Raw genomic sequence first — 14,987 nt, 5'->3', positions numbered from 1 at the left:
CTAATGTAGCCTGTAATCCATGTATAGTCTAATGTAGCATGTTATCCATATAGTCTATTGTAGCCTGTTATTCATATATAGTCTAATGTAGCCTGTTATCCATACATAATCTAATGTAGACTGTTATGCATAATTAATCTAATGTAGCCTGTTATCTATATATGGTCTAATTTAGCCTGTTATCCATTTATAGTCTAATGTAGCCTGTTCTCAATATATAGTCTAATGCAGCCTGTTCTCCATATATAGTCTAATCTAGCCTGTCATCCATATATAGTTGTCACAACTTCTGACGAATTTGGCTCCTCTCCTTGTTCTGGTGGCGTTCAGAGGTCGACGTCACCTGCTATCTAGCCAACGCCGCTCCATTTGTTCATTGTTCCATTTGTTTTGTCTTGTTCCCTGCACACCTGGGCTACATTCCCTAATCACACTGCATGTATTTATTCCTCTGTTCCCCCAATGTCTTTGTGTGAAATAGTTTTGTTATGTGTTTAGTGTGATGCGCCATATTGGTTTTTCCCCGGGTATCGTATTTTGACCCGTTGTATTTATTTGTCATACATTTGTATATTTGTGAGTGTGTTCACGCTTATTGAATTTTACCTGTGGCTGAAGGATTTTGGATGCAGTTGCGTCTGTCTTTTGTGCTTTTTCCAAATAAAAGTGCGCCTGATCACAACTCACTGCTCTCCTGCACCTGACTTCGCATCAGTAGCACACAACCCTGACAGAATTTCACACCACCCATGGAGTCAGCAGGAGCAGGTACCCCGGTCAGAGAAGTCGAGGAGCGCATCCGGGAACACTCAGCAATGCTGCAACATCTCGGTGCCACGATCGATCTCGTTAACCATACCATGGACCGTTGGGAGAGACAGGAAGTCTCTCCAGTGCCTTGACCAGCGCAACCGGGGTTACCTCTACCCGTCCCTCCTGGATCCATTCCAAGTGGGATGCGTCTCTCCCTTCCCAGGGAGTATGATGGGACAGCAGCACGGTGCCAGGAGTTCCTATTAGAGCTGGACCTATACCTGGCCACCCGGGAAGGGAGAGGGTGTCCGCCCTCGTCTCGTGCCTCTCAGGGAGAGCTCTGGAGTGGGAAAACGCCGTGTGGGGAGAGGGAGATGCGGCGTTGGACCACTTTGAGGAGTTCCCGTCTTCGACCATCCGCCCGAGGGTGGTCGCGAGAGTGCTCGGGGAGGTGTGTAGGGGCTTCTGTTGGTGCTAAGACGGTGGAAAGTCCAGACCAGGTCTCCACCGTGCGCATCCCCCAGAATATGCCGATTTGGCTCAGTACTCAATTACCACCACGTCGACGGGAGGGGTTTTGCGATAAATCTCCTGGTAGACGCTGCACTTCCCAGGAGTCACGTGTATCCCCTGTCGCAAGCGGAGACGGCAGCTATGGAGACATATGTCTCTGAATCCCTGCATCAGAAGTACATTCTGTCTTCCACTTCACCCACCTCCTCAAGTTTCTTTTTTGTGAAGAAGAAGGAGGGAGGTCTGCGCCCGTGCATTGACTATTGAGGTCTCAATCAAATCACGGTGAGGTACAGTTACCCCGCTACCTCTCATCGCCACGCGATTGAGTCGATGCACGGGGCGCGCTTCTTCACTAAACTGGATCTCAGGAGCGTGTACAACTTGGTGCGTATCCGGGAGGGAGACGAGTGGAAGACCGCAAATAGTACCACCTCTGGGCATTATGAGTACCTCGTCATGCTGTACGGGTTGATGAATGCGCCATCAGTCTTTCAATCCTTTGCAGATGAGATTTTCAGGGACCTGCTTGGGCAGGGTGTAGTGGTGTACATCAATGATATTCTGATATACTCCGCTACACGCGGAGAGTATGTGTACTTGGTGGGCAGGGTACTTGAACGACTGTTGGAGCATGACCTGTACATCAAGGCTGAGAAATTCCTGTTCTTTCAGCCGTCCGTCTCCTTCCTAGGGTATCGCATTTCCACATCAGGGGTGGAGATGGAGAGTGACCACATTTCAGCCGTGCGTAATTGGCCAACTCCCACCACGGTAAAGGAGGTGCAGCGGTTTTTAGGGTTTGCCCATTACTACCGGAGATTTATCCAGGGTTTTGACCAGGTGGCTGCTCCCATTACCTCACTGTTGAAGGGGGTTCTGTACGTCTTCAGTGGTCGGTTGAGGCAGACAGGGATTTTGTGCACCTAAGAGCTCTGTTTACCTCGGCTCCCGTGCTGGCCCATCCGGATCCCTCTTTGGCGTTCGTAGTGGAGGTGGACACGTCTGAGGCTGGGATAGGAGCTGTGTTCTCTCAGCGCTCAGGCACGCCGCCAAAGCTTCTCGAAGAAGCTCAGCCCGGCGAAGCGGAACTATGATGTGGTGGACCAGGAGCTGTTGGCTGTGGTTAAAGCTTTGAGGGCGTGGAGACATTGGCTTGAGGGGGCTAAACACCCTTTTCTCATCTGGACTGACCACCGTAACCTGGAGTACATTCGGGCAGCGAGGAGACTGAATCCTCGTCAGGCAAAATGGACCATGTTCTTTACCCATTTTCTGTTTACCCTGTCCTACAGACCAGGTTCCCAGAATATGAAGGCAGACGCACTGTACCGGCTGTATGACACAGAGGAGCGGCCCATGGATCAGGCTCCCATACTCCCGGCCTCCTGACTGGTAGCGCCAGTCGTGTGGGAGCTGGACGTGGATATTGAGCAGGCATTGCGTACAGAGCCCGCTCCCCTCCAGTGTCCGGTCGGGCGTCTGTACGTCCCGTCTGCTGTCCGTGAACAGTTGATCTATTGGGCCCACACGTTACCCACCTTGGGTCATCTGGGGATCGGTTGGACGGTGCGCTGTCTGACTGGGAAGTACTGGTGGCCCACCTTGGTTAAGGACGTGAGGGTACAACCCTTACTCGTTCCACAATGGCTGTGGTTGCACCTGTCGGTAGATTTCCTGATTACCGATCTTCCTCCCTCACAGGGTAACACCGTGATCCTGGTTGTTGTGGATCGTTTTTCTAAGTACTGTCGTCTCCTCCCTTTGCCCAGTCTCCCTACGGCCCTACAGACTGCGGAGGACTTGTTTACACACGTCTTCCGGCACTACGGGTTGCCTGAGGATATATTGTCATATTATCTGATTGGGTCTGGAAGGTGTTCATGGAACGTCTGGGGGTCTCGGTCAGCCTTACCTCAAGTTTTCTTCCCAAGAGTAACGGGCAGGTGGAGAGAGTAAACCATGATGCTAGTAGGTTTCTGAGGTCCTATTGCCAGGACCGGCCAGGGGTGTGGGCAGCATTCGTGCCCTGGGCAGAGATGGCCCAGAACTCGCTCCGACACTCCTCCACTAACGTCTCCCGCTTCCAGTGCATACTGGGCTATCAACCGGTTCTGGCACCTTGGCATCAGAGCCAGAACGAGGCTCCTGAGGTGGACGACTGGTTCCTGCGCGCAGAGGAAACATGGGAAGCCGCCAATGTCCACCTTCAGCGTGCCTTGCTGCACCAGAAAGTGGGCGCAGACTGTCACCACAGTGAGGCCCCGGTGTTTGCACTGGGAGACGAGGTCTGGCTCTCGACCCGAAACCTGCCCTGCCGGAAGCTGGGCCTGCGGTTTGTGGGGCCATTCAAAGTCCTGAGGAGAGTGAACGAGGTGTGTTACAGGTTACAGCTTCCCCCCGATTACCACATTAACCCCTCATTGCGGGCCGGATTGCCCTGTGCCTCGCCCTCTGGGTCATCCCTGAGGCCAGTGTCGGCGCGCCGCTGGAGCCGCGCGTCAAGGGGGAGGGGGGTGTACTGTACCTGTGGCTGGAGAATTCTGTGCTTTTGCCAAATAAAAGTGTGCCTGATCACAACTTACTGTTCTCCTGCACCTGACTTTGCACCAGTAGCGCACAACCCTGCCAATAATCTAATGTAGCCTGTTATCCATATAGTCTAATGTAGCCTGCTATCCATATACAGTTGAAGTCAGAAGTTTACATACACCTTAGCCAACTACATTTAAACTCAGCTTTTCACAATTCCTGACATTTAATCCTTGTAAAAATTCTCTGTCTTAGGTCAGTTAGGATAACCACTTTATTTTAAGTATGTGAAATGTCAAAATAATAGTGGAGAGAATTATTTATTTCAGCTTTAATTCCTTTCATCACATTTCCAGTGGGTCAGAAGTTAACATACACTAAATTAGTATTTGGTAGCTTTTAAATTGTTTAACTTGGGTCAAACATTTCGGGTAGCCTTCCACAAGCTTCCCACAATAAGTTGGGTGAATTTTCGCCCATTCCTCCTGATAGAGCTGGTGTAACCGAGTCAGGTTTTTAGGCCTCCTTGCTCGCACACGCTTTTTCATTTCTGCCAACAACTTTTCTGTTGGTTTAAGGTCAGGGCTTTGTGATGGCAACTCCAATACCTTGACTTTGTTGTCCTTAAGCCATTTTGCCACAACTTTGGAAGTATGCTTGTGGTCATTGTCAATTTGGAAGACCCATTTGCGACCAAGCTTTAACTTCCTGACTGATGTCTTGAGATGTTGCTTCAATATATCCACATCATTTTCCTCCTCATGATGCAATCTACTTTGTGAAGTGCACCAAAGTACGTTCATCTCTAGGAGACAGAATGCATCTCCTTCCTGAGCGGTATGACGGCTGCGTGGTCCCATGGTGTTTATACTTGCGTACTATTGTTTGTACAAATGAACGTGGTACCATTTGGCATTTGGAAATTGCTCCCAAGGATGAATCAGACTTGTGGAGGTCTACCATTCTTTCCTGAGGTCTTGGCTGAGTTTTTTTTTGATTTTCCCATAATGTCAAGCTAAGAGACACTGATGTTATAGGTAGGCCTTGAAATACTTCCACAGATACACCTCAAATTGACTCAAATTATGTTAATTAGTCTATCAGAAGCTTCTAAAGCCATCACATCATTTTCTGGAATTTTCAAAGAAATTTAACGGCACAGTCAACTTAATGTATGTAAACCTCTGACCCACTGGAATTGTGATACAGTGAACTATAAGTGAAAAATATGTCTGTAAACAATTGTTGGAAATATTACTTGTGTAATGCACAAAATAGATGTCCTAACCGATTTGCCAAACCTATTGTTTTTTAAGAAGAAATTTGTGGAGTGGTTGAAAAACAAGTTACTGACTCCAACCTAAGTGTATGTAAACATCTGACTTCAACTGTACATAATATAATGTAGCCTGCTATCCATATATACACTACCGTTGAAAAGGTTTGGGGTCACATAAAATGGCCTTGTTTTTGAAGAAAAGCAACTTTTTGTCCGTTAAAATAACATCAAATTGATCAGAAATACAATGTAGGCATTGTTAATGTTGTAAATGTCTATTGTAGCTGGAAATGGCTGATTTTTAATGGAATATCTACATAGGAGTACAGAGGCGCATTATCAGCAACCATCACTCCTGTGTTCCAATGGCATGTTGTGTTAGCTAATCCAAGTTTATCATTTTAAAAGGCTATTTGATCATTAGAAAATCCTTTTGCAAATATGTTAGCACAGCTGAAAACTGTTGTCTGATTAAAGAAGCAATAAAACTGGCCTTTGTGGCAGATGAATCAGAATTAGTTGGGTAACATAGATAATTAAGATGTCTTATCTGCATAATATGCTTATGTGATATACTTGTTGCACTTCTTCCTTCAGCTGGGGCTCAGTCACTTGGGGCCCAGAGAGGGAGAGGTCAGGGTTGTCTTTCACATATGCGCAAGTCGCAAGTCACTCCCTCCTTTGGCATTGGGGGAGGTGTATGGCAGTGTCTGGAACCATTGTATGTCCTCTCTGATGTTGCACTTATCCTGGGATAGTATATGACCTAGAGGCTCACTCCCTCAGTGAGCTTGTCCAGGAGTGGCGTCAAGAAAGGGTTTTACTTGAGATGGGAGTATCTAGAGTTGACAATTGAGTTATGCCATTGGATGAGTTGGTGTTTTTGTGCTATAAAGTACCAGGAACGAGAATAGAACCTCGTCTTAGGGGCCAAACTGAACGATCATTTATAGTGAATGCTATCTGGCTACGGGATACTCCTTTCTCATTATGAAGTCTCACTTTGTGAACTGTTCCTAATATCTGTGGTTTGTTATGTCGACTAGGGGTGGATCTTTGCTATTAAAGATCTCAGTAGCCATTGTGTTGTCACTCAACGGTTCATGAGAAATGGTGAATCGTTGAAAGTCATTGCTATTGCAAAGCTCTTATTATTAAATATGTAGTTTAAGTATAACTCGGACTGGTGTGATAAGTCTGTCTCCTTATTTGATAGTAAAGAAATTAACCACCACACCTTCTTTAGACTAGTTGAGTATCTGGAGCATCAGTATTTGTGGGTTCGATTATTTATTATTCGTATCTCTTGCTTTTTGGAGGGTATTTCATTAAAACTGCGTTGTTGATTTTATTAAGGGCTTTTAAGTAAGCATTTCACTGTAAGGTCTACACCTGTTGTATTCAGTGCATGTGACAAATAAAATGTTTATTTGATTTGATTTAATACTACTCCTGAACACAACCCACCATCACTGTGTCTCATGTTAATACTACTCCTAAACACAACCCACCATCACTGTGTCTCATGTTAATACTACTCCTAAACACAACCCACCATCACTGTGTCTCATGTTAATACTACTCCTAAACACAACCCACCATCACTGTGTCTCATGTTAATACTACTCCTAAACACAACCCACCATCACTGTGTCTCATGTTAATACTACTCATGTTAATACTACTAAACACAACCCACCATCACTGTGTCTCATGTTAATACTACTCCTAAACACAACCCACCATCACTGTGTCTCATGTTAATACTACTCCTAAACACAACCCACCATCACTGAGTCTCATGTTAATACTACTCCTAAACACAACCCACCATCACTGTGTCTCATGTTAATACTACTCCTAAACACAACCCACCATCACTGTGTCTCATGTTAATACTACTCCTAAACACAACCCACCATCACTGTGTCTCATGTTAATACTACTCCTAAACACAACCCACCATCACTGTGTCTCATGTTAATACTACTCCTAAACACAACCCACCATCACTGTGTCTCATGTTAATACTACTCCTAAACACAACCCACCATCACTGTGTCTCATGTTAATACTACTCACTGTGTCTCATGTTAATACTACTCCTAAACACAACCCACCATCACTGTGTCTCATGTTAATACTACTCCTAACACAACCCACCATCACTGTGTCTCATGTTAATACTACTCCTAAACACAACCCACCATCACTGTGTCTCATGTTAATACTACTCCTAAACACAACCCACCATCACTGTGTCTCATGTTAATACTACTCCTAAACACAACCCACCATCACTGTGTCTCATGTTAATACTACTCCTAAACACAACCCACCATCACTGTGTCTCATGTTAATACTACTCCTAAACACAACCCACCATCACTGTGTCTCATGTTAATACTACTCCTAAACACAACCCACCATCACTGTGTCTCATGTTAATACTACCTAAACACAACCCACCATCACTGTGTCTCATGTTAATACTACTCCTAAACACAACCCACCATCACTGTGTCTCATGTTAATACTACTCCTAAACCAACCCACCATCACTGTGTCTCATGTTAATACTACTCCTAAACACAACCCACCATCACTGTGTCTCATGTTAATACTACCACAACCCACCATCACTGTGTCTCATGTTAACACAAACACAACCCACCATCACTGTGTCTCATGTTAATACTACTCCTAAACACAACCCACCATCACTGTGTCTCATGTTAATACTACTCCTAAACACAACCCACCATCACTGTGTCTCATGTTAATACTACTCCTAAACACAACCCACCATCACTGTGTCTCATGTTAATACACAAACACAACCCACCATCACTGTGTCTCATGTTAATACTACTCCTAAACACAACCCACCATCACTGTGTCTCATGTTAATACTACTCCTAAACACAACCCACCATCACTGTGTCTCATGTTAATACTAAACACAACCCACCATCACTGTGTCTCATAAACACAACCCACCATCACTGTGTCTCATGTTAATACTACTCCTAAACACAACCCACCATCACTGTGTCTCATGTTAATACTACTCCTAAACACAACCCACCATCACTGTGTCTCATGTTAATACTACTCCTAAACACAACCCACCATCACTGTGTCTCATGTTAATACTACCCTAAACACAACCCACCATCACTGTGTCTCATGTTAATACTACTCCTAAACACAACCCACCATCACTGTGTCTCATGTTAATACTACTCCTAAACACAACCCACCATCACTGTGTCTCATGTTAATACTACTCCTAAACACAACCCACCATCACTGTGTCTCATGTTAATACTAAACACAACCCACCATCACTGTGTCTCATGTTAATACTACTCCTAAACATAACCCACCATCACTGTGTCTCATGTTAATACTACAAACACAACCCACCATCACTGTCTCATGTTAATACTACTCCTAAACACAACCCACCATCACTGTGTCTCATGTTAATACTACTCCTAAACACAACCCACCATCACTGTGTCTCATGTTAATACTACTCCTAAACACAACCCACCATCACTGTGTCTCATGTTAATACTACTCCTAAACACAACCCACCATCACTGTGTCTCATGTTAATACTACTCCTAAACACAACCCACCATCACTGTGTCTCATGTTAATACTACTCCTAAACACAACCCACCATCACTGTGTCTCATGTTAATACTACTCCTAAACATAACCCACCATCACTGTGTCTCATGTTAATACTACTCCTAAACATAACCCACCATCACTGTGTCTCATGTTAATACTACTCCTAAACACAACCCACCATCACTGTGTCTCATGTTAATACTACCCTAAACACAACCCACCATCACTGTGTCTCATGTTAATACTACTCCTAAACACAACCCACCATCACTGTGTCTCATGTTAATACTACTCCTAAACACAACCCACCATCACTGTGTCTCATGTTAATACTACTCCTAAACACAACCCACCATCACTGTGTCTCATGTTAATACTACTCCTAAACACAACCCACCATCACTGTGTCTCATGTTAATACTTCCTAAACACAACCCACCATCACTGTGTCTCATGTTAATACTACTCCTAAACACAACCCACCATCACTGTGTCTCATGTTAATACTACTCCTAAACACAACCCACCATCACTGTGTCTCATGTTAATACTACTCCTAAACACAACCCACCATCACTGTGTCTCATGTTAATACTACTCCTAAACACAACCCACCATCACTGTGTTTTATGTTAATGCTACTTCTAAAGCTCTTTTGAAACATCAACTCAATCACTCTTACTCTTACGGTCACTCTTACTTTAGGCCATTTTCAAAATGTTTCCACGATCTATTGCTCTCGGAGCTCTTAAAATAGCATGCACAAGTCTTTATGTGAAACATGTACAATTTACATCCCATCTTTTGTAGCACACAGTATATAGGTCAGTATTTAGCTAGCTATTTAGCTAGCTAGCTATTTCAAGCAGAAATTTGCTTCCTGCAACACTAACTCAAAAAGTTCTGGGACACTGTAAAGTCCATGGAGAATAAGAACACCTCCTCCCAGCTGCCCACTGCACTGAAGATAGGAAACACTGTCACCACTGATAAATCCACCATAATTGAGAATTTCAATAAGCATTTTTCTACGGCTGGCCATGCTTTCCACCTGGCTACTCCTACCCCGGTCAACAGCACTGCACCCCCAACAGCAACTCGCCATTCCCCATTTCTCCTTCCCCATTTCTCCTTCTCCCAAATCCGTTCAGCTGATGTTCTGAAAGAACTGCAAAATCTGGACCCCTACAAATCAGCCAGGCTAGACAATCTGGACCCTTTCTTTCTAAAATGATCTGCCGAAATTGTTGCCACCCCTATTACTAGCCTGTTCAACCTCTCTTTCGTGTCGTCTGAGATTCCCAAAGATTGGAAAGCAGCTGCGGTCATCCCCCTCTTCAAAGGGGGACACTCTTGACCCAAACTGCTACAGACCTATATCTATCCTACAATGCCTTTATAAGGTCTTCGAAAGCCAAGTCAACAAACAGATTACCGACCATTTCGAATCTCACCATACGCTCTCGTTGGCTGGCCCTCGCTTCATACTCGTCGCCAAACCCACTGGCTCCATGTCATCTACAAGACCCTGCTAGGTAAAGTCCCCCTTATCTCAGCTCGCTGGTCACCATAGCATCTCCCACCTTTAGCACATGCTCCAGCAGGTATATCTTTCTAGTCACCCCCAAAACCAATTATTTCTTTGGCCGCCTCTCCTTCCAGTTCTCTGCTGCCAATGACTGGAACGAACTACAAAAATCTCTGAAACTGGAAACACTTATCTCCCTCACTAGCTTTAAGCACCAACTGTCAGAGCAGCTCACAGATTACTGCACCTGTACATAGCCCACCTATAATTTAGCCCAAACAACTACCTCTTTCCCAACTGTATTTTATTTATTTATTTATTTTGCTCCTTTGCACCCCATTATTTTTATTTCTACTTTGCACATTCTTCCATTGCAAAACTACCATTCCAGTGTTTTACTTGCTATATTGTATTTACTTTGCCACCATGGCCTTTTTTGCCTTTACCTTCCTTCTCACCTCATTTGCTCACATTGTATATAGACTTGTTTATACTGTATTATTGACTGTATGTTTGTTTTACTCCATGTGTAACTCTGTGTCGTTGTATCTGTCGAACTGCTTTGCTTTATCTTGGCCAGGTCGCAATTGTAAATGAGAACTTGTTCTCAACTTGCCTACCTGGTAGGCAAGTTGAAATTTATACACACACATACACACACACTTGACCCTGATATACTTTGACAGTGAACTTGACCCTAATTGAATGGAGATCTGGGTATTACTGGCAAACTCTACTGATCATGTTTTAAACATGCAACTGAATAAACTGAACTAAACTAAACACATCAAAACACAGTCCAGGGTCAGTATTCACAAAGTGTATCAGAGTAGGAGAGCTGATCTGGGATCAGTTTAGCATTTTAGATCATAATTATATGGACCTTCTGAGACACTTTATGAATACAGGCCCTGATGTAACAACCAAAACACAGTTCAAAATAAATCAACAAGTACAAAGATACAGTAAGTCATGTGATGTTTGGCTAAAAACATCAAAACTAAAACTATATTCCAAGATATCATCAAGTGTACTTACAGAGTGAAGTGAAGGGGAGAGGTCTTGAACAGTTAGTCAACTTACTGTCACTGTGTGGAATCAAGTGGTCATGGAAACAAGAAGTAGTCTACTGTAAGTATTAGTAGAAACAGGCATAGCCTATGTGTGAGTTCTGTGGTTGACATTAGTCAGGTCATTAACATGCAGGAACAGCATGTCACATAAGGGATGTTACTGTATCTAAATAGAAAATGGTCTAAAGTCAGAATACTGTAGTTACATTTCTTTATATGAGGAGTGGACCTACATGTTTTACAAGAGACAACATGTGACCCATTCCCATCTCCTCATCAGCTGGTACTGAAGGTTCCAGAACAGATGAAAGGGGAGTATCTTTGGTTCCAGTGTTCTAGACTAGAGCTCTCCCTACTGACATCTCATCATTACTGCAGCTTCCAGGCTTCATATGTCCCTACTAGTCCGATGAAAATATACAAAATAGAAGGTAAAATAACATAATTAAAAAAATATATATATATAGAATAAACCAGGCATGAAGAGGCTGTTATTCAGTAATAAACAAGCATTTCTGTGGATCACACAGCTACTCTGAATGCACTGGATTGTGAACAATACGATATGCTGCCGCTGAATTACAGCAAGACCCCATAGTTAGCTAGTGAGCTAGCTAACTTTTATCTATCAACGTTAGCTAGCTAGAAGCAACAGACAACAGCAAGCTGCTCTGAATTTCCAGTGTGTGCTTGTGTAAAAGAGATGTCTTCAGCTCACTGATCTTCAGAACAACAGACGCAAAGTGAACCCTGACATGCATATAACTAAGTCGGTCCTTTTTTTTAGCATTTTCATAATTTAAAAAATAGAATATTTTCTTAAATAAAAACAAATGCATTGTTGGTTAAGGGCTTGTCAGTAACCATTTCACAGTAAGGTCTACACCTGTTCTATTCAGCGCATGTGACAAATACAATTAGATTTGATTTGTGTGTTTAGGTACTGGACATCGCTCCCTCTGACACTGGGTTTCTGAACATCAAAAAGTCTAAGCCATTTGGGGGGGGTTCTACTAGCTGACATATGGAATTGTTTTAAGGTGGCCGTATCATGGATCATTTAGCTATTTGATTTTGAAATATAGTACCCCTTTAGGGGAAAAAAATTAAATACTGAAAAATGATTTGATAAAATGTTGAATTTGGCCTTTACTGCTATAGACAATACAAACACATTGAACAACACATTCATTAATGTTAGTTTTTTTAAAGAGTGAAAAAATGTATCATAAGGACTAAAGTTTTGAAGTGACTGTCCAATATCTAGGGGATATAACAAAATGTTTTTTTGGACACATACACTATACAAAAGTATGTGAACATCCCTTCAAATTAGTGGATTAGGTCATTTCAGCTACACCTGTTGCTGACAGATGTATAAAATCGAGCACACAGCCATGCAATCTCCATAACATTGGCAGTAGAATGGCCTTACTGAAGAGCTCAGTGACTTTCAACATGGCACCTTCATAGGATGCCACCTTTACAACAAGTCAGTTTGTCAAATTTCTGCACTGCTAGAGCTGCCCTGGTCAACTGTAAATGTTGTTTTGTGAAGTGGTAACGTCTAGGAACAACAACACTGCGCGCAATGCCTTCTCTGGAGGGGTGGGTATACTTTCTGGAACGTTCCAACAGGAATCCGTTCCAAAAACTTCATAAATATCAAGGTTGCCAACAAACAACGCATACAGAGTCGTATAACAGTAGAATGAGTAGGGAGTGAGCTATGTAATCACGTTTTTCATGCACCACGTTTATTCGGAAAAAATGTCTCTCTTCGTTCTGGTAGCCTCCACCATTTCTCGTTCGTTGGTTTATTTATTATTTCCGGTGTTCTTGTATTTCCCGGTGAACTCTGTTGCGCCTCAATTGGGGAATCGCTGTGTTTGAAATGTAACTAATGACCGCAAGCCCCAGTATTTTTATTAGCTAGGTGTCTTGTACACAATTGTTACCGATAATACTGTATATACCTACTCTTACTACAGAAACATGCATTGTATTTTGCCAAGTTCTTTCGGTGTTAATCCTGTTTCCCAGATATAGCAAGTAAACTGTGTCTGTGTTGAGTTCATCTTGCCTAGTTAAATAAAGATAAAATTAAATATAACATTTAAAAATATATACTTTGTCCAATTTCAGGTAACCCCAAGATGCTTGATTCACTAGGTAAACTGTCTGTGTTGAGTTCATCTTGCCTAGTTAAATAAAGATAAAATTAAATATAACGTTTAAAATATATACTTTGACCTATTTCAGGTAACCCCAAGATGCTTGATTCACTACAACTGCTTTCGAATATCTTCAGTCCTTTGTGTTTTACATTCCGACTTTTGAACGTCTGTTTATTGGACATATATATTCGTGTCTAATAAAGAAAGAGCAATGTATGTAAAGCATCCCATCTGTGTTAAGGTTATAGTGTGTGTGTGTATGGTGTAGTTTCTCTTGATTTCCACTAGGTGTCAGCACAGTTTCAATAATGTCACACCATGTTCACAACATGTTTTCATGTGAAACCAATGAAATAGTATTTGTCACATGCGCAGAATTCTACATATGTAGACCTTACAGTGGAATTCTGACTTACAAGCCCTTAACCAACAATTTACTTTTAAGGAAAATATGTGTTAAAACCTCTTGAAGCTAGGGGCACTATTTTTATGTTTGGAAAAAAAAAACGTTCCCAAAGTATACGGCCTATTTCTCAGGACCAGATGCTAGAATATGCATATAAGTTTCCAAAATTTCCAAAACTGTCAAAATTTTGTCTGTGAGTTCAACAGAACTGATATTGCAGGAGAAACCCAGAGAAAAATCAAACCAGGAAGTGGCTTCTATTTTGAAAACTCCATGTTCCATAGCCTCCCATTGCTCCATTTAAAGGGATATCAACCAGATTCCTTTTCCTAATAGTCTTCAGACATAGTTTCAGGCTTTTATTTTGAAGAATGAGCGTGAACGACCCAATTGCGTAAGTGGATAGGTAGGGGCTCTGAGTGAGTTGTGGGCAAAAGAGAAAGGCTACCATTGTTACTCCCGGTCCTAGTGAAAAGCCAACTGTCCCGGTTGATATATTATTGAATAGATATTTGAAAAACACCCTGAGGATTGATTATAAAAACGTTTGACATGTTTCTGTGGACATTATGGATATAGTTTGGAATTTTTGTCTGCGTTGTCGTGACCGCTCTTTCCGGTGGATTCCTGGGCATAACGCATCAAACTAACGGAGGTATTTGGATATAAAAAATATCTTTATGGAACAAAAGGAACATTTGTCTAACTGGGAGTCTCGTGAGTGAAAACATCCGAAGATCAAGAGTAAACGATTAATTTGACTGCTTTTCTGATTTTCGTGACCAAGTTACCTGATGCTAAGTGAATTTATTGTTTTGTCGAGCGATCGATAAATTTACAAACGCTTGGATTGCTTTCGCTGTAAAGCATCATTTCAAAATCTGAGGCGACAGGTGGATTAACAAAAGTCTAAGCTGTGTTTTGCAATATTGCACTTGTGATTTCATGAATATGAATATTTTCTAGGAATATTATTTGACTGTGGCGCTATGCTATTCAGCGTTGCTGATGACAATTATTCCGGATCCAGGATGGGTGGTTCAGAGGTTAATAATATTTCATGTAACTGGTTGTGTGTCTA

At 42.6% G+C, this 14,987-nt stretch overlaps 1 protein-coding gene across 1 annotated transcript in view; it reads right to left on the bottom strand.

Annotated features, from left to right (window-relative positions):
* The window catches only part of LOC121844808 (sialoadhesin-like), a 30,271-nt gene extending 18,930 nt beyond the window's left edge, over positions 1 to 11,341 (bottom strand). The window contains exon 1 of the mRNA XM_042315355.1: positions 11,289 to 11,341. The gene's annotated coding sequence lies outside the window, so the exon portion shown is untranslated. The remainder of the gene's footprint in view (positions 1 to 11,288) is intronic.
* Positions 11,342 to 14,987: the final 3,646 nt, after the last annotated feature.

Source organism: Oncorhynchus tshawytscha, unplaced genomic scaffold (genome assembly GCF_018296145.1).
Source record: "Oncorhynchus tshawytscha isolate Ot180627B unplaced genomic scaffold, Otsh_v2.0 Un_contig_1861_pilon_pilon, whole genome shotgun sequence".
Taxonomy (NCBI): Eukaryota; Metazoa; Chordata; class Actinopteri; order Salmoniformes; family Salmonidae; genus Oncorhynchus; species Oncorhynchus tshawytscha.
This window is presented reverse-complemented; position numbering and strand designations above follow the sequence as displayed.